Here is a 23,935-nt window from a genome sequence, read left to right on the forward strand (position 1 = left end):
TTCCTCCCTCCCTCCCCCATCCCTTATTCCCCTTCTCCCTCCCTCCCCCATCCCTTATTCCCCTTCCTCCCTCCCCATCCCCCTTCCTCCCTCCCCCATCCCTTATTCCCCTCCCTCCCTCCCCCATCCCTTATTCCCCTTCCTCCCTCCCCCATCCCCTTCCTCCCTCCCCCATCCCTTATTCCCCTCCCTCCCTCCCCCATCCCTTATTCCCCTTCCTCCCTCCCCCATCCCCCTTCCTCCCTCCCCCATCCCCCTCCCTCCCTCCCCCATCCCTTATTCCCCTTCCTTCTTCACCCCATCCCTTATTCCCCTTCCTCCCTCCCACATCCCTTATTCCCCTTCCTTCCTCCCTCCCCCATCCCCCTCCCTCCCTCCCCCATCCCTTATTCCCCTTCCTTCTTCACCCCATCCCTTATTCCCCTTCCTTCTTCACCCCATCCCTTATTCCCCTTCCTTCTTCACCCCATCCCTTATTCCCCTTCCTCCCTCCCCCATCCCGTATTCCCCTTCCTTCCTCCCTCCCCCATCCCCCTCCCTCCCTCCCTCCCCCATCCCTTATTCCCCTTCCTTCTTCACCCCATCCCTTATTCCCCTTCCTTCCTGCTCCTTCCTTTCTGCTCCTTCCTTCCTTCCTGCTCCTTCCTTCCTTCCTATTTGCTGAGCGGTCTTGTTGCTATGGTAACTAAAGGAATGACAGGAGGAATGTAACGGAAATAAATACAAGTATCTCTGTGTCCATATGGCTGTCTATATGACTGTCTGTCTGTCTGTCTGTCAGTCTATGTATATGACTGTCTGTCTGTCTGTGTGTGTGTGTGTGTGTGTGTGTGTGTGTGTGTGTGTGTGTGTGTGTGTGTGTGTGTGTGTGTGTGTGTGTGTGTGTGTGTGTGTGTGTGTGTGTGTGTGTGTGTGTGTGTGTGTGTGTGTGTGTGTGTGTGTGTGTGTGTGTGTGTGTGTGTGTGTTAGTCAGTCTGTGGTACGGAGATAGCAGGTCCCTTGGGGTCATCAAAGCGGTCCATGGTGTGTAGCTGCATGATCATATGGAGGCCGTAGGTTAGGACCAGGACCATCAGTAGACTGCTGAGAAGTCCCATCCAGATACCAGGACTGAAGAACCCTGCACAGTCACTGGCATAGGAGAACTCTCCCCCTGCCACGTTGAAGCCCTGGATCTAGAGGGGGGGCATGGGGGGAGGGCATGGGGGGGGGGGGGGGGGGGGCATGGGGGGAGGGCATGGGGGGAGGGGGGGGGGGGGGGCATGGGGGGAGGGCATGGGGGGGAGGGTTGAAAGAGAGAGAGATGTTTCAACTTGCAGTTTGTATTCTGTTTTCGTTTCACAGACACACACTGTTCACACACACACCGTACGCACACACACACCGTACGCACACACACACACCGTACGCACACACACACCGTACGCACACACACACCGTACGCACACACACACTGTTCACACACACACACCGCAAGCGCACACACACACCGTACGCACACACACACCGTACGCACACACACACTGTTCACACACACCGCAAGCACACACACACACCGTACGCACACACCGTACGCACACACACACCGTACGCACACACACACCGTACGCACACACACACTGTTCACACACACACACCGTAAGCACACACACACTGTTCACACACACACACCGTAAGCACACACACACACCGTACGCACACACACACACCGTACGCACACACACACCGTACGCACACACACACCGTACGCGCACACACACCGTACGCACACACACACCGTACGCACACCGTACGCACACACACACCGTACGCACACACACACCGTACGCACACCCTACCTGGAAGTCAGTGAATGAGACCCTCCACTGGTTAGCAGGGTCTTTGGAGGTGCGTGGTACCAGGAGGGGGTATCTGAAGTTAGTGACTGACTGACAGCGGTAGGAGTACTCAGCCGGTGCGTACACGTTCCGGCTCCCGTTAAACGATGCTTTCTGACCGTCGTATTCTATCTCCACGCTGTCTAGCGTGAACCAGCGCGAGCTGACACCTTGTAGTGACGCTGGGACATGGCAAAGCTGGAGACACACACAGACACACACAAAATGAGTTCAAAAGTGTTTGTGTATGTGTTTGCTTAGAACAGTGTGTGTGTGTGTGTGTGTGTGTGTGTGTGTGTGTGTGTGTGTGTGTGTGTGTGTGTGTCCGGTCTACTCACACTAGTTTGAACGAGCGATGTCCCAGAATATTCTCATAGTTTAGAACCAGACTAACAGAGAAGAGAAAGATCAACATAATAATTAATTCCAATCATGTCTAAGTTCAGCAAGGCTGCTGTTTCCATGGTTTCTAACAAGGTTCTAGACAGGATGTGATGTCAGAGGACTGTTCATAACCTCCGGTCCAGCTCTAAATCCAGAACCGCTGACCCCTAATCTCTGACCCCTCTGACCTGGAGTGTGATTGGTTGCAGAGGGAGCCCTGGAGCCTAGGGGTCACGCCCTCTCCAAAGGTCAGAGAGGTGAGGTCGTGTTGTTCCCAGCGACCGCCGCGGAGCACGCTCACTGTCAGGTTCTCCGCCCACAGCATGATACAGCCAGCTCCGCCCTCCTGGAGAGAGAGAGAGAGAGAGAGACAGAGACAGAGACAGAGACAGAGACAGAGACAGAGACAGAGAGACAGAGACAGAGACAGAGACAGAGAGAGAGAGAGAGAGAGAGAGAGAGAGAGAGAGAGAGAGAGAGAGAGAGAGAGAGAGACAGAGACAGAGACAGAGACAGAGACAGAGACAGAGACAGAGACAGAGACAGAGACAGAGACAGAGACAGAGACAGAGAGACAGAGAGACAGAGAGACAGAGAGACAGAGAGACAGAGAGACAGAGACAGAGACAGAGACAGAGAGACAGAGAGACAGAGAGACAGAGACAGAGAGAGAGAGAGAGAGAGAAGGAGAGAGAGAGAAGGAGAGAGAGAGAGACAGAGACAGAGACAGAGACAGAGACAGAGACAGAGAGAGAGAGAGAGAGAGAGAGAGAGAGAGAGAGAGAGAGAGAGAGAGAGAGAGAAGCAATTGATTAGAAATAAATAATACATCAGGCAGAATCAGCTGAACGTAAACAGCAGTATATCGGGCCTCTCTGCTGTTCTGGCTGTTATCCCGTTGCAGCAGGGTAAGGAGCACCATGCACTGCTGTTATCCCGTTGCAGCAGGGTGAGGAGCACCATGCACTGCTGTTATCCCGTTGCAGCAGGGTGAGGAGCACCATGCACTGCTGTTATCCCGTTGCAGCAGGGTGAAGAGCACCATGCACTGCTGTTATCCCGTTGCAGCAGGGTGAGGAGCACCATGCACTGCTGTTATCCCGTTGCAGCAGGGTGAGGAGCACCATGCACTGCTGTTATCCCGTTGCAGCAGGGTGAGGAGCACCATGCACTGCTGTTATCCCGTTGCAGCAGGGTGAGGAGCACCATGCACTGCTGTTATCCCGTTGCAGCAGGGTGAGGAGCACCATGCACTGCTGTTATCCCGTTGCAGCAGGGTGAGGAGCACCATGCACTGCTGTTATCCCGTTGCAGCAGGGTGAGGAGCACCATGCACTGCTGTTAACCCGTTGCAGCAGGGTGAAGAGCACCATGCACTGCTGTTATCCCGTTGCAGCAGGGTGAGGAGCACCATGCACTGCTGTTATCCCGTTGCAGCAGGGTGAGGAGCACCATGCACTGCTGTTATCCCGTTGCAGCAGGGTGAGGAGCACCATGCACTGCTGTTATCCCGTTGCAGCAGGGTGAAGAGCACCATGCACTGCTGTTATTCCGTTGCAGCAGGGTGAGGAGCACCAAAAAATTATCCCGTTGCAGCAGGGTGAGGAGCACCATGCACTGCTGTTATCCCGTTGCAGCAGGGTGAGGAGCACCATGCACTGCTGTTATCCCGTTGCAGCAGGGTGAGGAGCACCATGCACTGCTGTTATCCCGTTGCAGCAGGGTGAGGAGCACCATTCACTGGCGCAGATTTTTTTGGCAAGTGCAATGTCTTGCATCTCTCTTATTTACAATATCCTGCTGCTTGTGCAGCTGTTTTTATCTCAGTATCAAATCATTTCTGGGTAACAATTATGTACCATACTGCGATTCTTTTTTACCATTTTAATTGAAAACAAACAAAAATAGCTTCTTAGCAGAGAGCAATTTCTAAAGCAAGAATTTTGCTAGGACTATCTGGGAGTGGTTTGAGTGGGGAGGGGGAAAACTGAACACTATCTGTTATTGGCAGAGAGGTCTAGATCAGTCTGTTAACTAATTTAACAGCCAGTCTTTTCAGACAGCTCTTACAGTAAAAGGGTTTTTCACATTATTATTCCAACCTCAGAACTATGGGTGAAATACCGCTAACGGTGGCTAATAGCAAGTAGCTAGTTAGCTGGCTAGCTAGTTTCAACTGGAGATTCTAGATAAAAGGTAAGTCAATAATAGAATCCGTTCCACATTGAGTGAGGCGGGTTGCAGGAAAGTATATTTTGTAGAAGGATGAAAAGTCTGATAGGGAAATATATACGAAAAAAACAAAACAAAAAACAGGGTATTTACAGACACGACTAAAACAGGACTGAAGTACTACGCCATCTTGGATCTTCCAGTCTCTCTCGGCTATGAGTTGAGGGAAGACTGACTGCATTGCTTCTTGTTTTTATAAGAAACATTAATATTGGAAACTCCAAATTGTTTGCATAGTCAACTTACACACAGCTCTGACACACACACTTACCCCACCAGACATGCCACCAGGTTTTTTTTTTTCACAGTCCCCAGGTCCAGAACAAATTCAAGGAAACGTACAGTATTATACAGAGCCATGAGTGCATGGAACTCCCTTCCATCTTATATAGACCAAGTGAACAGCAAACCTGGTTTCAGAAAACAAATTAAGCAACACCTCATGGCACCACGCCTCTCCCCCATGTGACCTACTTGTTGTGTGTATGTACTGACATGTATGTGGAACTGATAGATGCACACACACACCAGGGTTTCCGTCTGGCAGAATTTTAATTTACCGGACAATTGAGAAATTTACCAGACCCATATGCATTGGGTGCATAATCTGATTAAGGCATCCACCCACGGTGCTCAGAATGACAGAAATCACATTTAGATTATGGTAATTCATATTAACAGAACATGCAAATCGAGGATGCAACAACATGCGGTCCTTCTTGGCGAATTCTGATGCGCACTTTGAACATGTTAGAATAACTGTCCACATCTACTTTTCCTCAGCCAACAAGATGAGTAACGAACAGCAAAATCACCAGCCTATGTCAATCTCCCATAGTAGAAAGGTTGACCTATTCTACTGGTCAGCTTGTCGAGAAAGAAATAGCCTCTGACTCTGGGACGATAAAGCAACAACCAGAAGAAACATAATATATTAATATTTTTTTAAAGCAATGAGTCTGATGCAACTGATCAGAACCTTTAGCTTAAAATGTTGATAAACTATTATTTATTCACATTATAAGGGCAGCAATGCAAACACGGCAGTAGGCTACACGCGAATGTTCGTTCCATAACGCAATTAGCTGGAAAACACCGTTGTCAAAAGGGCACTGCACATGCCAGCGGTTTCAGATGAAAATATCCGTCAGAAATATAGAAAGACGGGAGATCTAAAGATGTAACAACTAGCATGGGTTGCTAATATGACTAGGATTGCGCCTTTGGCTCCTGGACAATGAATCAAATCAAATGACATTTTATTTGTCACATGCGCCGAATATAATATGTAGACCTTGACGTGAAATGCTGACTTACAAGCCCTTAAATCAACAATGCAGTTCAGGAAATAAGACTTAAGAAAATATTTGCTAAATAAAAGTAAAAAATAAAATAAAAATTAACACAATAAGATTACATAACAATAACGAGGCTATATACATGATACCGGTCACATTTCCTCCCGTTGCTCCCCTCCGGCGTTCTGATTCGCCGGTCTACTGAGCCACCGGTCTGAGCGCACCACCTCGGCAACACCGGAATGGAAACCCAACGCACCCTAATCACCTCCAGCGCACCTGCACCTCATCACCACCCCTATTTAGCCCTGGACTGTTCTGGATGATGTTGTGTGGGATTGTTCAGCTTCGTGTCGTTTACTCTCTCTTTATTATTTCTCTTACTCAAGTGAACCTTGACCTTGTTAATTCCTGCGTCTGCGTCCTGCCTCTTCGTATCCTCAGTACGTGGCACAATACCGAGTCAATATGTGGGGTTACAGGTTAGTCAAGGTAATTTGTACATTTAGGTAGGGGTAAAGTGACTATGCATAGATAATAAACAGCGAGTAGCAGCGGGGGGGGTCAATGTAAATAGTCTGGGTAGCCATTTGATTAATTGTTCAGCAGTCTTATGGCTTGGGGGTAGATGCTGTTAAGGAGCCTTTTGGACCTAGACTTGGCGCTCCGGTACCGCTTGCCGTGCGGTAGCAGAGAGAACAGTCTATGACTTGGGTGACTGGAGTCTTTGACAATTTTTGGGCCTTCCTCTGACACCGCCTGGTATAGAGGTCCTGGATGGCAGGAAGCTTGGCCCCAGTGATGTACTGGGCTGTACACACTACCCTCTGTAGCGCCTTACGGTCGGATTCCGAGCAGTTGCCATACCAGGCGGTGATGCAACCGGTCAGGATGCTCTCGATGGTGCAGCTGTATAACTTTTTTAGGATCTGGGGACCCATGCCAAATCTTTTCAGTCTCCTGAGGGGGAAAAGGTGCCCTCTTCACGACTGCCTCCTGTTCCTGTAGTCCACGATCATCTCCTTTGTCTTGCTCACATTGAGGGCGAGGTTGTTGTCCTGGCACCAGACGGCCAGGTCTCTGACCTCCTCCCTATAGGCTGTCTCATTGTTGTCGGTGATCAGGCCTACCACTGTTGTGTCGTCAGCAAACTTAATGATGGTGTTGGAGTCGTGCTTGGTCACAGAGTTGTGGGTGAACAGGGAGTACAGGAGGGGACTAAGCACGCACCCCTGAGAGGCCCCCGTGTTGAGGATCAGCATGGCAGATGTGTTGTTACCTACCCTTACCACCTGGGGGCGGCCCGTCAGGAAGTCCAGGATCCAGTTGCAGAGGGAGGTGTTTAGTCCCAGGGTCCTTAGCTTAGTGATGAGCTTTGTGGGCACTATGGTGTTGAACGCTGAGCTGTAGTCAATGAACAGCATTCTTTCATAGGTGTTAATTTTGTCCAGGCAGGAAAGGGCAGTGTGTAGTGCCATTGAGATTGCGTCATCTGTGGGGCGGTATGCGACATGGAGTGGGTCTAGGGTTTCAGGGATGATGGTGTTGATGTGAGCCATGACCAGCCTTTCAAAGCACTTCATGGCTACCGACGTGAGTGCTACGAGGTGGTAGTCATTTATGAGGTTACCTTCGCATTCTTGGGCATGGGGACTATGGTGGTCTGCTTGAAACGTGTAGGTATTACAGACTCGGTCAGGGAGATGTTGAAAATATCAGTGAAGACACTTGCCAGTTGGTCAGCGCATGCTCTGAGTATAAGCCCTGGTAATCCGCTTGGCCCCGCGGCCTTGTGAATGTTGACCTGTTTAAAGGTCTTGCTCACATCGGCTACGGAAAGTGTGATCACACAGTCGTCCGGAACAGCTGGTGCTCTCATGCATGCGTCAGTGTTGCTTGCATAAAAGGCATTTAGCGCGTCTGATAGGCTTGCGTCACTGGGCAGCTCGCAGCTGGGTTTTCCTTTGTAGTCCGTAATAGTTTGCAAGCCCTGCCACATCCGACGAGCGTCAGAGCCGATGTAGTAGGATTCAATCTTAGTCCTGTATTGATGCTTTGCCTGTTTGATGGTTCGTCTGAGGGCATAGCAGGATTTATTATAAGCGTCTGGATTAGTGTCCCGCTCCTTGAAAGCGGAAGCTCTAGCCTTTAGCTTGGTGCGGATGTTGCCTGTAATCCATGGCTTCTGGTTGGGATATGTACGTACGGTCACTGTGGGGACGATGTCATCGATGCACTTTTTGATGAAGCCGGTGACTGAGGTGGTATACGCCAATGTCATTGGATGATTCACGGAACGTATTCCAGTCTGTGCTAGAAAAACAGTCCTGTAGCTTAGCATCCGCGTCATCTGACCACTTCCGTGTTGAGCGAGACACTAGTACATGCCGCTTTAGTTTTTGCTTGTAAGCAGGAATCAGGAGGATAGAATTATGGTCAGATTTGCCAAATGGAGGGCGAGGGAGAGCTTTGTATGCGTCTCTGTGTGTGGAGTAAAGGTGGTCTAGAGTTTATTTTCCTCTGGTTGCATGTGACATGCTGGTAGAAATTAGGTAAAACGGATTTAAGTTTGACTGCATTAAAGTCCCTGGCCACTAGGAGCGCCGCTTCTGGATGAGCATGTTCTTGTTTTGCTTATGGCCTTATACAGCTCGTTGAGTGTGGTCTTAGTGCCAGCATCGGTTTGTGGTGGTAAATAGATGGCTACGAAAAATATAGATGAGAACTCTCTTGGTAGATAGTGGGTCTACAGCTTATCATGAGATACTCTACCTCAGGCGAGCAATACCTCGAGACTTCCTTAATATTAGACATCGCGCACCAGCTGTTATTGACTAATAGACACGTCTTACCAGACGTAGCTGTTCTGTCCTGCCGATGCACGGAAAACCCAGCCAACTGTATATTATCCGTGTTGTCTTTCAGCCACGACTTGGTGAAACATAAGATATTACAGTTTTTAATGTCCCGTTGGTATGATAGTCTCAACCATAGATCATCCAGTTTTTAATGTCCCGTTCGTAGGATAGTCTCCACCATAGATCATCCAGTTTTTAATGTCCCGTTGGTAGGATAGTCTCCACCATAGATCATCCAGTTTTTAATGTCCCGTTGGTAGGATAGTCTCCACCATAGATCATCCAGTTTTTAATGTCCCGTTGGTAGGATAGTCTCCACCATAGATCATCCAGTTTTTAATGTCCCGTTGGTAGGATAGTCTCCACCATAGATCATCCAGTTTTTAATGTCCCGTTGGTAGGATAGTCTCCACCATAGATCATCCAGTTTTTAATGTCCCGTTGGTATGATAGTCTCAACCATAGATCATCCAGTTTTTAATGTCCCGTTGGTAGGATAGTCTCCACCATAGATCATCCAGTTTTTAATGTCCCGTTGGTAGGATAGTCTCCACCATAGATCATCCAGTTTGTAATGTCCCGTTGGTAGGATAGTCTCCACCATAGATCATCCAGTTTTTAATGTCCCGTTGGTAGGATATTCTCAGCCGTAGATCATCCAGTTTTTAATGTCCCGTTGGTAGGATAGTCTCCACCATAGATCATCCAGTTTTTAATGTCCCGTTGGTAGGATAGTCTCCACCATAGATCATCCAGTTTTTAATGTCCCGTTGGTAGGATAGTCTCCACCATAGATCATCCAGTTTTTAATGTCCCGTTGGTAGGATAGTCTCCACCATAGATCATCCAGTTTTTAATGTCCCGTTGGTAGGATAGTCTCCACCATAGATCATCCAGTTTTTAATGTCCCGTTGGTAGGATAGTCTCCACCATAGATCATCCAGTTTTTAATGTCCCGTTGGTAGGATAGTCTCAGCCGTAGATCATCCAGTTTTTAATGTCCCGTTGGTAGGATAGTCTCCACCATAGATCATCCAGTTTTTAATGTCCCGTTGGTAGGATAGTCTCCACCATAGATCATCCAGTTTTTAATGTCCCGTTGGTAGGATAGTCTCCACCATAGATCATCCAGTTTTTAATGTCCCGTTGGTAGGATAGTCTCCACCATAGATCATCCAGTTTGTTTTCCAGTGATTGCACGTTGGCCAATAGAACCGATGGTAGTGGGGATTTACTCACTCACCTACGAATCCTCACACCCCGACCTTCGCCCCGACCTTCGCCCCCTGTATCTCCATCTTTTCTTCACGTGAATGATGGGCATTTGGGCCTGGTCTCCGGGAAGCAGTATATCCTTTGTGTCGGACTCATTAAAGAAAAAATCTTCGTCCAGTTCGAGGTGAGTAATCGCTGTTCTGATGTGCAGAAGCTCGTTTCAGTCATAAGAGACGGTAGCAGCAACATTATGTACGAAATAAGTTAAACAATACAAAAAACACACAAAATAGCACAGTTGGTTAGGAGCCCGTAAAACGGCAGCCATCCCCTCCGCCACCATTATGGTTAAAGAATGTTGATATTAAATAATTGCCTCCACGGATATGGTCTGATTTTGGATAGGCTACTTTGAAGCAAGGTAAGACATGCCTTATAATATGTATTAAAAAACGTTCAGGTTTCAAACAATTAAGTATATGTTTTCAAAATGCATATTAACTCCAGCTCATTGCTAGGTGGTGTGTGACGCGCTGATGAAGCCTGCCTTCCGTTGCCTATTCATTTACTGACGTGCTGATGAAGCCTGCCTTCCGTTGCCTATTCATTTACTGACGCGCTGATGAAGCCTGCCTTCCGTTGCCTATTCATTTACTGACGCGCTGATGAAGCCTGCCTTCCGTTGCCTATTCATTTACTGACGCGCTGATGAAGCCTGCCTTCCGTTGCCTATTCATTTACTGACGCGCTGATGAAGCCTGCCTTCCGTTGCCTATTCATTTACTGACGCGCTGATGAAGCCTGCCTTCCGTTGCCTATTCATTTACTGACGCGCTGATGAAGCCTGCCTTCCGTTGCCTATTCATTTACTGACGCGCTGATGAAGCCTGCCTTCCGTTGCCTATTAATTTACTGACGTGCTGATGAAGCCTGCCTTCCGTTGCCTATTAATTTACTGACGCGCTGATGAAGCCTGCCTTCCGTTGCCTATTCATTTACTGACGCGCTGATGAAGCCTGCCTTCCGTTGCCTATTCATTTACTGACGCGCTGATGAAGCCTGCCTTCCGTTGCCTATTCATTTACTGACGTGCTGATGAAGCCTGCCTTCCGTTGCCTATTCATTTACTGACGTGCTGATGAAGCCTGCCTTCCGTTGCCTATTAATTTAATGACGTGCTGATGAAGCCTGCCTTCCGTTGCCTATTCATTTACTGACGCGCTGATGAAGCCTGCCTTCCGTTGCCTATTCATTTACTGAAGCGCTGATGAAGCCTGCCTTCCGTTGCCTATTAATTTACTGACGCGCTGATGAAGCCTGCCTTCCGTTGCCTATTCATTTACTGACGTGCTGATGAAGCCTGCCTTCCGTTGCCTATTCATTTACTGACGTGCTGATGAAGCCTATCTTCCGTTGCCTATTCATTTACTGACGTGCTGATGAAGCCTGCCTTCCGTTGCCTATTAATCTACTGACGCGCTGATGAAGCCTGCCTTCCGTTGCCTATTCATTTACTGACGTGCTGATGAAGCCTGCCTTCCATTGCCTATTCATTTACTGACGTGCTGATGAAGCCTGCCTTCCGTTGCCTATTAATCTACTGACGTGCTGATGAAGCCTGCCTTCCGTTGCCTATTAATCTACTGACGTGCTGATGAAGCCTGCCTTCCGTTGCCTATTCATTTACTGACGTGCTGATGAAGCCTGCCTTCCGTTGCCTATTAATCTACTGACGTGCTGATGAAGCCTGCCTTCCATTGCCTATTCATTTACTGACGTGCTGATGAAGCCTGCCTTCCGTTGCCTATTCATTTACTGACGTGCTGATGAAGCCCGCCTTCCGTTGCCTATTCATTTACTGACGTGCTGATGAAGCCCGCCTTCCGTTGCCTATTCATTTACTGACGTGCTGATGAAGCCTGCCTTCCGTTGCCTATTCATTTACTGACGTGCTGATGAAGCCTGCCTTCCGTTGCCTATTAATTTACTGACGTGCTGATGAAGCCTGCCTTCCGTTGCCTATTCATTTACTGACGTGCTGATGAAGCCTGCCTTCCGTTGCCTATTAATCTACTGACGTGCTGATGAAGCCTGCCTTCCGTTGCCTATTCATTTACTGACGTGCTGATGAAGCCTGCCTTCCGTTGCCTATTCATTTACTGACGTGCTGATGAAGCCTGCCTTCCGTTGCCTATTAATCTACTGACGTGCTGATGAAGCCTGCCTTCCGTTGCCTATTAATTTACTGACGCGCTGATGAAGCCTGCCTTCCGTTGCCTATTCATTTACTGACGTGCTGATGAAGCCTGCCTTCCGTTGCCTATTAATCTACTGACGTGCTGATGAAGCCTGCCTTCCGTTGCCTATTAATCTACTGACGTGCTGATGAAGCCTGCCTTCCGTTGCCTATTAATCTACTGACGTGCTGATGAAGCCTGCCTTCCGTTGCCTATTCATTTACTGACGTGCTGATGAAGCCTGCCTTCCGTTGCCTATTAATCTACTGACGTGCTGATGAAGCCTGCCTTCCGTTGCCTATTCATTTACTGACGTGCTGATGAAGCCTGCCTTCCGTTGCCTATTCATTTACTGACGTGCTGGTGAAGCCTGCCTTCCGTTGCCTATTCATTTACTGACGTGCTGATGAAGCCTGCCTTCCGTTGCCTATTAATTTACTGACGCGCTGATGAAGCCTGCCTTCCGTTGCCTATTCATTTACTGACGTGCTGATGAAGCCTGCCTTCCGTTGCCTATTAATCTACTGACGTGCTGATGAAGCCTGCCTTCCGTTGCCTATTAATCTACTGACGTGCTGATGAAGCCTGCCTTCCGTTGCCTATTAATCTACTGACGTGCTGATGAAGCCTGCCTTCCGTTGCCTATTCATTTACTGACGTGCTGATGAAGCCTGCCTTCCGTTGCCTATTAATCTACTGACGTGCTGATGAAGCCTGCCTTCCGTTGCCTATTCATTTACTGACGTGCTGATGAAGCCTGCCTTCCGTTGCCTATTCATTTACTGACGTGCTGGTGAAGCCTGCCTTCCGTTGCCTATTCATTTACTGACGTGCTGATGAAGCCTGCCTTCCGTTGCCTATTCATTTACTGACGTGCTGATGAAGCCTGCCTTCCGTTGCCTATTCATTTACTGACGTCCTGATGAAGCCTGCCTTCCGTTGCCTATTAATTGACTGACGTGCTGATGAAGCCTGCCTTCCGTTGCCTATTCATTTACTGACGTGCTGGTGAAGCCTGCCTTCCGTTGCCTATTAATTTACTGACGCGCTGATGAAGCCTGCCTTCCGTTGCCTATTAATTTACTGACGCGCTGATGAAGCCTGCCTTCCGTTGCCTATTAATTTACTGACGCGCTGATGAAGCCTGCCTTCCGTTGCCTATTCATTTACTGACGCGCTGATGAAGCCTGCCTTCCGTTGCCTATTAATTTTCTGACGCGCTGATGAAGCCTGCCTTCCGTTGCCTATTAATTTACTGACGTGCTGATGAAGCCTGCCTTCCGTTGCCTATTAATTTAATGACGTGCTGATGAAGCCTGCCTTCCGTTGCCTATTCATTTACTGACGCGCTGATGAAGCCTGCCTTCCGTTGCCTATTCATTTACTGAAGCGCTGATGAAGCCTGCCTTCCGTTGCCTATTAATTTACTGACGCGCTGATGAAGCCTGCCTTCCGTTGCCTATTAATTTACTGACGTGCTGATGAAGCCTGCCTTCCGTTGCCTATTCATTTACTGACGTGCTGATGAAGCCTGCCTTCCGTTGCCTATTAATCTACTGACGTGCTGATGAAGCCTGCCTTCCGTTGCCTATTCATTTACTGACGTGCTGATGAAGCCTGCCTTCCGTTGCCTATTCATTTACTGACGCGCTGATGAAGCCTGCCTTCCGTTGCCTATTAATCTACTGACGTGCTGATGAAGCCTGCCTTCCGTTGCCTATTCATTTACTGACGTGCTGATGAAGCCTGCCTTCCGTTGCCTATTCATTTACTGACGTGCTGATGAAGCCTGCCTTCCGTTGCCTATTAATCTACTGACGCGCTGATGAAGCCTGCCTTCCGTTGCCTATTAATCTACTGACGTGCTGATGAAGCCTGCCTTCCGTTGCCTATTAATTTACTGACGCGCTGATGAAGCCTGCCTTCCGTTGCCTATTCATTTACTGACGTGCTGATGAAGCCTGCCTTCCGTTGCCTATTCATTTACTGACGTGCTGATGAAGCCTGCCTTCCGTTGCCTATTCATTTACTGACGTGCTGATGAAGCCTGCCTTCCGTTGCCTATTCATTTACTGACGTGCTGATGAAGCCTGCCTTCCGTTGCCTATTCATTTACTGACGTGCTGATGAAGCCTGCCTTCCGTTGCCTATTAATTTACTGACGCGCTGATGAAGCCTGCCTTCCGTTGCCTATTAATTTACTGACGCGCTGATGAAGCCTGCCTTCCGTTGCCTATTCATTTACTGACGCGCTGATGAAGCCTGCCTTCCGTTGCCTATTAATTTACTGACGCGCTGATGAAGCCTGCCTTCCGTTGCCTATTAATTTACTGACGTGCTGATGAAGCCTGCCTTCCGTTGCCTATTAATTTAATGACGTGCTGATGAAGCCTGCCTTCCGTTGCCTATTCATTTACTGACGCACTGATGAAGCCTGCCTTCCGTTGCCTATTCATTTACTGAAGCGCTGATGAAGCCTGCCTTCCGTTGTCTATTAATTTACTGACGCGCTGATGAAGCCTGCCTTCCGTTGCCTATTAATTTACTGACGCGCTGATGAAGCCTGCCTTCCGTTGCCTATTAATTTACTGACGTGCTGATGAAGCCTGCCTTCCGTTGCCTATTCATTTACTGACGCGCTGATGAAGCCTGCCTTCCGTTGCCTATTAATTTACTGACGCGCTGATGAAGCCTGCCTTCCGTTGCCTATTAATTTACTGACGCGCTGATGAAGCCTGCCTTCCGTTGCCTATTAATTTACTGACGTGCTGATGAAGCCTGCCTTCCGTTGCCTATTCATTTACTGACGCGCTGGTGAAGCCTGCCTTCCGTTGCCTATTCATTTACTGACGAGCTGATGAAGCCTGCCTTCCGTTGCCTATTCATTTACTGACGCGCTGATGAAGCCTGCCTTCCGTTGCCTATTAACTTACTGACGCGCTGATGAAGCCTGCCTTGTGGTGTGTGACGTGCTGATGAAGCCTGCCTTGTGGTGTGTGACGTGCTGGTGAAGCCTGCCTTCCGTTGCCTATTAACTTACTGACGCGCTGATGAAGCCTGCCTTCCGTTGCCTATTCATTTACTGACGCGCTGGTGAAGCCTGCCTTCCGTTGCCTATTCATTTACTGACGCGCTGGTGAAGCCTGCCTTCCGTTGCCTATTCATTTACTGACGTGCTGATGAAGCCTGCCTTCCGTTGCCTATTAATCTACTGACGTGCTGATGAAGCCTGCCTTCCGTTGCCTATTCATTTACTGACGCGCTGATGAAGCCTGCCTTCCGTTGCCTATTCATTTACTGACGTGCTGATGAAGCCTGCCTTCCGTTGCCTATTCATTTACTGACGTGCTGATGAAGCCTGCCTTCCGTTGCCTATTCATTTACTGACGCGCTGGTGAAGCCTGCCTTCCGTTGCATTTACTGTTTGAGATGCTGCAGCAGCTCTCCTGCTGTCTGTCTATTTTCCACTCAAAGGCTCTGAATCTGTGGTCCTCTGTAGCTCAGCTGGTAGAGCATGGCGCTTGTAACGCCAGGGTAGTGGGTTCGAATATTATTATTATTATTATGAATCTGTGTGTGATAAATAAGATACATTACACACGCACCGATTTCATTCCACTAAATTATGCAAATTAACCTAAAGACCGAATAGCATGACCAGTCAAATGTATTTCCATCGACTGGTATTTCCATCAATCAATAGGCTAAAAACCATTATTTCACAATGGGATTTTTTTCTTCTTGTCCCGGACAATTGGCCGGCACCAATTTTTGGATTTTTTATGTATGAATGTATCCTAGTATAGAACGTACATGTATTGATGTATCCTAGTATAGAACGTACGTGTATTGATGTATCCTAGTATAGAACGTACATGTATTGATGTATCCTAGTATAGAATGTACATGTATTGATGTATCCTAGTATAGAATGTACATGTATTGATGTATCCTAGTATAGAATGTACATGTATTGATGTATCCTAGTATAGAATGTACATGTATTGATGTATCCTAGTATAGAATGTACATGTATTGATTATCCTAGTATAGAATGTACGTGTATTGATGTATCCTAGTATAGAACGTACATGTATTGATGTATCCTAGTATAGAACGTACATGTATTGATGTATCCTAGTATAGAATGTACATGTATTGATGTATCCTAGTATAGAACGTACATGTATTGATGTATCCTAGTATAGAACGTACGTGTATTGATGTATCCTAGTATAGAACGTACATGTATTGATGTATCCTAGTATAGAACGTACGTGTATTGATGTATCCTAGTATAGAACGTACATGTATTGATGTATCCCAGTATAGAACGTACATGTATTGATGTATCCTAGTATAGAACGTACGTGTATTGATGTATCCTAGTATAGAACGTACATGTATTGATGTATCCTAGTATAGAACGTACGTGTATTGATGTATCCTAGTATAGAACGTACATGTATTGATGTATCCTAGTATAGAACGTACATGTATTGATGTATCCTAGTATAGAACGTACATGTATTGATGTATCCTAGTATAGAACGTACATGTATTGATGTATCCTAGTATAGAACGTACATGTATTGATGTATCCCAGTATAGAACGTACATGTATTGATGTATCCTAGTATAGAACGTACATGTATTGATGTATCCTAGTATAGAACGTACATGTATTGATGTATCCTAGTATAGAACGTACATGTATTGATGTATCCCAGTATAGAACGTACATGTATTGATGTATCCTAGTATAGAACGTACATGTATTGATGTATCCTAGTATAGAACGTACATGTATTGATGTATCCTAGTATAGAACGTACATGTATTGATGTATCCTAGTATAGAACGTACATGTATTGATGTATCCTAGTATAGAACGTACATGTATTGATGTATCCTAGTATAGAACGTACGTGTATTGATGTATCCTAGTATAGAACGTACATGTATTGATGTATCCTAGTATAGAACGTACATGTATTGATGTATCCTAGTATAGAACGTACATGTATTGATGTATCCTAGTATAGAACGTACATGTATTGATGTATCCTAGTATAGAACGTACGTGTATTGATGTATCCTAGAGAGGAGGGAGGGAGAGACGAGGGGATGCAACGCAATATTATTAAGGTCTTCCTAATGTATGGTATACTCAGTGTATTTCCACACTATGAGGTTGGAATAATAATGTGGAAATGCAATAATTCAAAGTATTAAAAGAGCTGTTTGAAAAGACCACCTGAAATATCAGCCTGTTTTGGTAAGATGGAGTTTTGGCGTGCCTGGTGACATCACTAGGTGGTAAATTAGTGAATAGACCAATAACAGCTAGTTTTCAGTTTCCCCACCAAGAACACTCCTTCAGTAATTGCTCTTGTTAAGAAGCTATTTGTTTCTTTTTGACCAATCACAGTAAGGTACTTCATTGTTACCCAGAAATGATTAGATATTAAGATAAAAACGGCCACATTGGGGTTTTAAAACACCTTAAAACAAGTTAGGAAGAAAGAAATAGATCTTACCTTAAACTCCACTGGTGGGTAGACTCCTGTCCTCTCGTTGACTTTGTTCTGTCCTCTTTCTCTCTCCCGCTGTCTGTCTCTCTCCCTCTTTCTGTCCCCGTACTGCAATAGGGAGCGCCCTCCTCCCACACCAGCCTCCATATCCATAGACAGAGATGATGACACCTCCTAGGGAGACAGAGAGAGAGATGGTAACCCCACACCATAGAGACAGAGAGAGAGAAGGTAACCACACATCATAGAGACAGAGAGAGAGAGATGGTAACCACACACCATAGAGACAGAGAGAGAGGTGGTAACCACACACCATAGAGACAGAGAGAGAGAGATGGTAACCACACACCATAGAGACAGAGATGGTAACCACACACCATAGAGACAGAGAGAGATGGTAACCACACACCATAGAGACAGAGAGAGAGATGGTAACCACACACCATAGAGACAGAGAGAGAGAGATGGTAACCACACACCATAGAGACAGAGAGAGAGAGATGGTAACCACACACCATAGAGACAAAGAGAGGTGGTAACCACACACCATAGAGACAGAGAGAGAGATGGTAACCACACACCATAGAGACAGAGAGAGAGAGATGGTAACCACACACCATAGAGACAGAGAGAGAGAGATGGTAACCACACACCATAGAGACAGAGAGAGAGATGGTAACCACACACCATAGAGACAGAGAGAGAGATGGTAACCACACACCATAGAGACAGAGAGAGAGATGGTAACCACACACCATAGAGACAGAGAGAGAGATGGTAACCACACACCATAGAGACAGATGGTAACCACACACCATAGAGACAGAGAGAGAGAGATGGTAACCACACACCATAGAGACAGAGAGAGAGATGGTAACCACACACCATAGAGACAGAGAGAGAGATGGTAACCACACACCATAGAGAGAGAGAGAGAGATGGTAACCACACACCATAGAGAGAGAGAGAGAGATGGTAACCACACACCATAGAGACAGAGAGAGAGAGATGGTAACCACACACCATAGAGACAGAGAGAGAGATGGTAACCACACACCATAGAGACAGAGAGAGAGATGGTAACCACACACCATAGAGACAGAGAGAGAGAGATGGTAACCACACACCATAGAGAGAGAGAGAGAGATGGTAACCACACACCATAGAGAGAGAGAGAGAGATGGTAACCACACACCATAGAGACAGAGAGAGAGAGATGGTAACCACACACCATAGAGACAGAGAGAGAGATGGTAACCACACACCATAGAGACAGAGAGAGAGATGGTAACCACACACCATAGAGACAGAGAGAGATGGTAACCACACACCATAGAGACAGAGAGAGATGGTAACCACACACCATAGAGACAGAGAGAGAGAGATGGTAACCACACACCATAGAGACAGAGAGAGAAGGTAACCACACACCATAGAGACAGAGAGAGAGATGGTAACCACACACCATAGAGACAGAGAGAGAGAGATGGTAACCACACACCATAGAGACAGAGAGAGAGGTGGTAACCACACACCATAGAGAGAGAAGGTAACCACACACCATAGAGACAGAGAGAGAGATGGTAACCACACACCATAGAGACAGAGAGAGAGAGATGGTAACCACACACCATAGAGACAGAGAGAGAGATGGTAACCACACACCATAGAGACAGAGAGAGAGGTGGTAACCACACACCATAGAGACAGAGAGAGAGAGATGGTAACCACACACCATAGAGACAGAGAGAGAGATGGTAACCACACACCATAGAGACAGAGAGAGAGAGAAGGTAACCACACACCATAGAGACAGAGAGAGAGATGGTAACCACACACCATAGAGACAGAGAGAGAGATGGTAACCACACACCATAGAGACAGAGAGAGAGATGGTAACCACACACCATAGAGACAGAGAGAGAGATGGTAACCACACACCATAGAGACAGAGAGAGATGGTAACCACACACCATAGAGACAGAGAGAGAGGTGGTAACCACACACCATAGAGACAGAGAGAGAGATGGTAACCACACACCATAGAGACAGAGAGAGAGATGGTAACCACACACCATAGAGGCAGAGAGAGAAGGTAACCACACACCATAGAGACAGAGAGAGAGATGGTAACCACACACCATAGAGACAGAGAGAGAGGTGGTAACCACACACCATAGAGACAGAGAGAGAGAGGTGGTAACCACACACCATAGAGACAGAGAGAGAGATGGTAACCACACACCATAGAGACAGAGAGAGAGATGGTAACCACACACCATAGAGACAGAGAGAGAGAGAAGGTAACCACACACCATAGAGACAGAGAGAGAGATGGTAACCACACACCATAGAGACAGAGAGAGAGGTGGTAACCACACACCATAGAGACAGAGAGAGAGAGATGGTAACCCCACACCATAGAGACAGAGAGAGAGATGGTAACCACACACCATAGAGAGAGATGGTAACCCCACACAATAGAGACAGAGAGAGAGATGGTAACCACACACCATAGAGACAGAGAGAGAAGGTAACCACACACCATAGAGACAGAGAGAGAGATGGTAACCACACACCATAGAGACAGAGAGAGAGGTGGTAACCACACACCATAGAGACAGAGAGAGAGAGATGGTAACCACACACCATAGAGACAGAGAGAGAGATGGTAACCACACATCATAGAGACAGAGAGAGAGATGGTAACCACACACCATAGAGACAGAGAGAGAGAGATGGTAACCACACACCATAGAGACAGAGAGAGAGAGATGGTAACCACACAGAGACAGAGAGAGAGAGATGGTAACCACACACCATAGAGACAGAGAGAGATGGTAACCACACACCATAGAGACAGAGAGAGAGATGGTAACCACACACCATAGAGACAGAGAGAGAGGTGGTAACCACACACCATAGAGACAGAGAGAGAGATGGTAACCACACACCATAGAGACAGAGAGAGAGGTGGTAACCACACACCATAGAGACAGAGAGAGAGAGATGGTAACCACACACCATAGAGACAGAGAGAGAGGTGGTAACCACACACCATAGAGACAGAGAGAGAGAGGTGGTAACCACACACCATAGAGACAGAGAGAGAGATGGTAGCCACACATCATAGAGACAGAGAGAGAGATGGTAACCACACACCATAGAGACAGAGAGAGAGATGGTAACCACACACCATAGAGACAGAGAGAGAGAGATGGTAACCACACACCATAGAGACAGAGAGAGAGAGATGGTAACCACACACCATAGAGACAGAGAGAGAGATGGTAACCACACACCATAGAGACAGAGAGAGAGATGGTAACCACACACCATAGAGACAGATGGTAACCACACACCATAGAGACAGAGAGAGATGGTAACCACACACCATAGAGAGAGAGAGAGAGAGATGGTAACCACACACCATAGAGACAGAGAGAGAGAGATGGTAACCACACACCATAGAGACAGAGAGAGAGAGATGGTAACCACACACCATAGAGACAGAGAGAGAGAGATGGTAACCACACACCATAGAGACAGAGAGAGATGGTAACCACACACCATAGAGACAGAGAGAGAGATGGTAACCACACACCATAGAGACAGAGAGAGAGATGGTAACCACACACCATAGAGACAGAGAGAGAGAGATGGTAACCACACACCATAGAGACAGAGAGAGAGATGGTAACCACACACCATAGAGACAGAGAGAGAAGGTAACCACACATCATAGAGACAGAGAGAGAGATGGTAACCACACACCATAGAGACAGAGAGAGAGGTGGTAACCACACACCATAGAGAGAGAAGGTAACCACACACCATAGAGACAGAGAGAGAGATGGTAACCACACACCATAGAGACAGAGAGAGAGGTGGTAACCACACACCATAGAGACAGAGAGAGAGAGATGGTAACCACACACCATAGAGACAGAGAGAGAGATGGTAACCACACACCATAGAGACAGAGAGAGAGAGAAGGTAACCACACACCATAGAGACAGAGAGAGAGATGGTAACCACACACCATAGAGACAGAGAGAGAGATGGTAACCACACACCATAGAGACAGAGAGAGAGATGGTAACCACACACCATAGAGACAGAGAGAGAGAGATGGTAACCACACACCATAGAGACAGAGAGAGAGGTGGTAACCACACACCATAGAGACAGAGAGAGAGATGGTAACCACACACCATAGAGACAGAGAGAGAGATGGTAACCACACACCATAGAGGCAGAGAGAGAAGGTAACCACACACCATAGAGACAGAGAGAGAGATGGTAACCACACACCATAGAGACAGAGAGAGAGGTGGTAACCACACACCATAGAGACAGAGAGAGAGATGGTAACCACACACCATAGAGACAGAGAGAGAGATGGTAACCACACACCATAGAGACAGAGAGAGAGAGATGGTAACCCCACACCATAGAGACAGAGAGAGAGATGGTAACCACACCCCATAGAGAGAGATGGTAACCTCACACCATAGAGACAGAGAGAGAAGGTAACCACACACCATAGAGACAGAGAGAGAGATGGTAACCACACACCATAGAGACAGAGAGAGAGAGATGGTAACCCCACACCATAGAGACAGAGAGAGAGATGGTAACCACACACCATAGAGAGAGATGGTAACCCCACACCATAGAGACAGAGAGAGAGATGGTAACCACACACCATAGAGACAGAGAGAGAAGGTAACCACACACCATAGAGACAGAGAGAGAGATGGTAACCACACACCATAGAGACAGAGAGAGAGGTGGTAACCACACACCATAGAGACAGAGAGAGAGAGATGGTAACCACACACCATAGAGACAGAGAGAGAGATGGTAACCACACATCATAGAGACAGAGAGAGAGATGGTAACCACACACCATAGAGACAGAGAGAGAGAGATGGTAACCACACACCATAGAGACAGAGAGAGAGAGATGGTAACCACACAGAGACAGAGAGAGAGAGATGGTAACCACACACCATAGAGACAGAGAGAGATGGTAACCACACACCATAGAGACAGAGAGAGAGATGGTAACCACACACCATAGAGACAGAGAGAGAGGTGGTAACCACACACCATAGAGACAGAGAGAGAGATGGTAACCACACACCATAGAGACAGAGAGAGAGGTGGTAACCACACACCATAGAGACAGAGAGAGAGAGATGGTAACCACACACCATAGAGACAGAGAGAGAGAGATGGTAACCACACACCATAGAGACAGAGAGAGAGGTGGTAACCACACACCATAGAGACAGAGAGAGAGAGATGGTAACCACACACCATAGAGACAGAGAGAGAGGTGGTAACCACACACCATAGAGACAGAGAGAGAGAGGTGGTAACCACACACCATAGAGACAGAGAGAGAGATGGTAGCCACACATCATAGAGACAGAGAGAGAGATGGTAGCCACACACCATAGAGACAGAGAGAGAGATGGTAACCACACACCATAGAGACAGAGAGAGAGAGATGGTAACCACACACCATAGAGACAGAGAGAGAGAGATGGTAACCACACACCATAGAGACAGAGAGAGATGGTAACCACACACCATAGAGACAGAGAGAGAAGGTAACCACACACCATAGAGACAGAGAGAGAGATGGTAACCACACACCATAGAGACAGAGAGAGAGGTGGTAACCACACACCATAGAGACAGAGAGAGAGAGATGGTAACCCCACACCATAGAGACAGAGAGAGAGATGGTAACCACACACCATAGAGAGAGATGGTAACCCCACACCATAGAGACAGAGAGAGAGATGGTAACCACACACCATAGAGACAGAGAGAGAAGGTAACCACACACCATAGAGACAGAGAGAGAGATGGTAACCACACACCATAGAGACAGAGAGAGAGGTGGTAACCACACACCATAGAGACAGAGAGAGAGAGATGGTAACCACACACCATAGAGACAGAGAGAGAGATGGTAACCACACATCATAGAGACAGAGAGAGAGATGGTAACCACACACCATAGAGACAGAGAGAGAGAGATGGTAACCACACACCATAGAGACAGAGAGAGAGAGATGGTAACCACACAGAGACAGAGAGAGAGAGATGGTAACCACACACCATAGAGACAGAGAGAGATGGTAACCACACACCATAGAGACAGAGAGAGAGATGGTAACCACACACCATAGAGACAGAGAGAGAGGTGGTAACCACACACCATAGAGACAGAGAGAGAGATGGTAACCACACACCATAGAGACAGAGAGAGAGGTGGTAACC

General features: G+C 47.3%; 1 pseudogene across 1 annotated transcript; it reads right to left on the minus strand.

The window, feature by feature from the left end:
* Positions 1-965: 965 nt before the first annotated feature.
* On the minus strand, positions 966-17,782 carry LOC311117116 (V-type proton ATPase subunit S1-like; annotated as a pseudogene). The gene is made up of 5 exons: positions 17,642-17,782; positions 2,450-2,607; positions 2,216-2,266; positions 1,839-2,075; positions 966-1,175 (listed from the first exon to the last, which is right to left on the minus strand). The product of its transcript is annotated as a V-type proton ATPase subunit S1-like (transcript).
* Positions 17,783-23,935: the final 6,153 nt, after the last annotated feature.

Source organism: Coregonus lavaretus (assembly GCF_964263955.1).
Source record: "Coregonus lavaretus genome assembly, contig: HAP1_SCAFFOLD_6369, whole genome shotgun sequence".
NCBI lineage: Eukaryota > Metazoa > Chordata > Actinopteri > Salmoniformes > Salmonidae > Coregonus > Coregonus lavaretus.